General features: G+C 43.1%; 1 pseudogene; it reads left to right on the top strand.

Annotated features, from left to right (window-relative positions):
* Nucleotides 1-816: 816 nt before the first annotated feature.
* On the top strand, nt 817-1185 carry LOC100752532 (annotated as a pseudogene).
* Nucleotides 1186-3900: the final 2715 nt, after the last annotated feature.

Consider the following 3900-nt stretch of genomic DNA (forward strand, 5'->3'; position numbering starts at 1 on the left):
GCATGGGCTACCATGCAAGACATTTCCCTTGGATGGGTAGCATTCACAATCCCTGAAGTCCACAAATGTCATATGGCGCAAGCAGCTGATTATATTCCCTGAGTTTGGGCTTCTAGGAAGGTTCAAGATAGGGATATAGTATAATGTCAAAGTCATCAGAAGCCATGGGCTTAGTTGGATGAAGTCTCAGGAGGAAATAACTGTATTGAACTGTGCTCTCCCCGCCCCCTACTTTCTTCTTCAAAGGGTGATTGGAAAAGAAGATTCATGAGTCCAGTGAAGAGTGGACACTGATGTAAGTGGACAAACAGGAGTGAGGTGTACTGGAAGTGAAGAGTGGACACTGATGGAAGTAGACAAATAGGAATGAGTTGTACCGAAAATGAAGAGTGAACATTGATGTAAATGGACAAACAGGAATGAGGTATACCAGAAGTGAAAAGTGGACATTGATGCAAGTGGACAAACAGGAGTGAGGTGTACGGGAAATCAAAGAAGAAACAGAATGGGGTGTTGACACATGCACAAAAGCAAAGGGCAGAGGCAGTACTACTGGGTAACCAAGGATTAGGATTAGGCAGTATGGAGGGCCAATCAGTCAATAGGAGGGGACAGGACAGTGGAGAAAATTAGAGTCTCCTTGTCCAGAAGAGCAGAGGACTTGAATAGTGTGGGCTCACAGATCAAAACAACAACAACAAAAAAGTGAGGTTGGAGGCAGGGGAGAAATTGGAGTAGTTATAAGAGATGGACTGAACCCTTTCTGAACTCCATTTTTGTGGTAGCAGCTTTGGCTTCCGTGAGTTAGTTGCCAACATGCAGCTCTTCATATATGCCCAGGAACTACACACTCTCGAGCGGACGGGCCAAGATCAAAGGTCATGTGGCCTCAGTGGAAGGCATTGCCCTGGAAGATCAAGTCCTGCTTCTGGCTGGCTCATTGCTGGAGGATGAGGTCTCCCTAGGCCAGTGTGGCTTAGAGGCCCTGACTACTCTGGAAATAGCTGGTCCCATGCTGGGAGGTAAAGTTCATGGTTCCCTGGCTCTGTTGGAAAAGTGAGAGGTCAAACCCCCAAGGTGGCCAAACAGGAAAAGAAAAAGAAGACTGGTTGAGCCAAGCAGCAAATGCAGTACAACAGTCGCTTTGTTAACGTTGTGCCCACCTTTGGCAAGAAGAAGGGCTAATTCCTAAGTCCTATTGTGATTCTGGCACTCTAATAAAGCCACTTTGCCCAGAGGGAAAAAGAAGAGAGAGAGATGGATTGGATCAAATGCATCATATATGTGTATGAAATTATAAGAAAATTTTTAAAAAGGTGCTAAGCACTTTGGAAATGTAAAACATATTTGTATGTAGTAGATGAAGAGCGATTGAAGATACATATAATACAAGAATGGAAAGAATGAAACTCCAAGGAACCCAGTCAGAGTGAGATCCAGAGCACAGGTAGACTCTGTGGGAGGAGAGACATTGCTTTGTGTTTTTGTAGCTGAGGACTGAACCTGGGTGGGGCTCTCACTTGAGCTTTTTCTCCACCCCAGGTTTGCTTCTAAAATCTATCCCAGGTAATGCTGCAAAGCTCAATTCTTCATATCAACATACTTTGACACTTCTAAGACATTTTTAGGAAAAAAACCTACCAAAGTTCAGGTCATGACATTTTTTAGCCTCTTAACATTTTTTGCATAGCTAATTCTAGAAAGGTCATACAAATTAACATGATCTCACATTCTTTTGAACATTCAAAATATTTTTGCTTACTGCCATTTTTCTTTCATAAGTGGTCTTCTGGTGTTCTTTTCGATATTTTAAAAATTAAAACATTGATTTTTTAATGTGTTTATGTTTATTTGAGTGTTTGTGCAGAGACTATTTCGTGTATGTGTGTGTGTGTGTGTGTGTGTGTGTGTGTGTGTGTGTGTATGTGTGTGTGTGTGTGTATGTGTGTGTACACATGTGGAAGCCAGAGGGTTGGTATCTTCCTCAGTCTCTTCCCACTTTATCTTTCAAGACAGGGTCTCTTCCTGAGCCATTTTAGCTAAGCTGGCTCCCAGGGAGCATGGACACCCAGCTGCCTCTGTGTCTCTAGCCCTTGGTGTCACACACACATGCTACCGAATCTGCCCTTTCTGTGAGTGCTGGAGATCCGAACACAGGTCCTCAGGCATCTACACTTTGTTTGTGGTTGAAATCATCTCTCCAGCCCTTTAAAACATGTGTGTGGAAGTTTTGTGGAATATGGCTGCATCTGCCGTATTTGTAATGTACCTATTTCCCAGCTGGCTTTTATTTATATTTCTCACAGTGTTTCTCAAAAATTTCCCACTGTGATTCACTCTGTTGATTTTATCCTAGAAAGTAATTTTTTTTTCCTCCAAAAACTAATAGCTGAAGGAACAATTTTGAAAGTCTGGAATGCTTTCCTGGATGGCCTTGTACCTCTGTCCCAGGAGCATGGTTCTTAGTAGTGAGCAGTTTACCTAACCTCTTGCATTCCCAGGGAAAACACAGTGTATTCTCTTCAACTAAACAGTAAACAACAAAACTAAAAAAAAAAAAAAAAAAAAAAAATCTACATGAAAACAATTGGCCATAGCAACCTTCACAAATGTGATTTTTATGTTACCAGAAGCTAAGCCAAGGAACAACTATCTCACACCATGAAGCCACAAATACTACACCAAGTTACTTGTTTTCCACAAAACTTGTTCCTCAGTTGTTTGTCTGATAAAATATCCTTTTGTTTCATCTACATAAAATGCTGGTCTGGGATCCTGAAGTCTCTTTACTCCCCTCCTCTTCTTTCTTTCTCCTCCCTCCCTCCCTCCCTTCCTTCCTTCTTCCAGTCTCCAGTGTTGTAGTTATAACAGAGACTATGCCTAGTCTCTCCCTGTAATGTGTGGAGGAATAAAGCCTGAACATGAGGCCTGGGCACTCACCTTTCCACAGTAGGCCGGTGAAACTAATCCAGATTAAGAATCATTAGCTCGAAGCCCATCCTGACAGAGGTGACAGCAACAGCCACCTAGGATGTCTCAAGTCTTGCTCACCACCATTCTTTTGTCTTTCTTATTTTCTTAGCTTTTCCTCTTTTTTTCTCTCTGGTGCTATTTTTAGACCTGAGGGTACCGGCCCCTATCCTGTACTCATTCCTAGAGGATCTGCTCTTGAATTCTTTGTTTTCGCCATGGGTTAAACATTCCATAGATCCATGATGTGATCACTTAGGTTCAGCTGCCCCACAGGACCATGTTTCAAGAAACCAAGGCTCCAGAATTCTCTGCTTCAAATACCCTGAACCAATTTCCAGAGACTGCCTGTGGCTCTAGCCTCTTGTGTGTCCTTTATATGTCTGAGCAGTAGAGGAGGGAGGCTGTTTACAAGGGTTGTGGATAAAGTTAAGACTCTGGGATGGCTTGTCCCTCATGGTGGGGTGTGAGTCAGCTAGACAAAGAAGGGAACAGATCATGGACCAGTAGACGAGAACATGTGGCCTCTCCTCTTGCCTCTCTGCACTCTGGAACTCTAAAGAGACTAGCAATTCTGAATTTGTCAGCCTTGCCTTTCCAATTTGCTAAACAAATTCACCTGTCAAGGTGGGAGGATGTTATGCAATTTACTTAGTAGTCCTTTCCCTTGATACTCATTTGATTGAAAATGTTTAGTTTCACGGTGTGTCTCCATTTGGTCTTTTGTTCCTAGCCCCCAAAATGGTGGAGTGAATGTGTCCAGACCCATTTTTCCCTCTCTCTGTCTTTTCTTCTTCTCACCCTTTTCTAGCTCACTGTCTTTGGCCATTTGAACACACATGGAGACCTGGTGAGATCTGGTTCCAACCTTCCGTGCTGAAAAGCCTCCTGTTTCCCTCTCTATTCCTGTCTTTCTCAAACCGTCCTCCT

Source organism: Cricetulus griseus, chromosome 2, assembly GCF_003668045.3.
Source record: "Cricetulus griseus strain 17A/GY chromosome 2, alternate assembly CriGri-PICRH-1.0, whole genome shotgun sequence".
NCBI classification, from domain to species: Eukaryota; Metazoa; Chordata; class Mammalia; order Rodentia; family Cricetidae; genus Cricetulus; species Cricetulus griseus.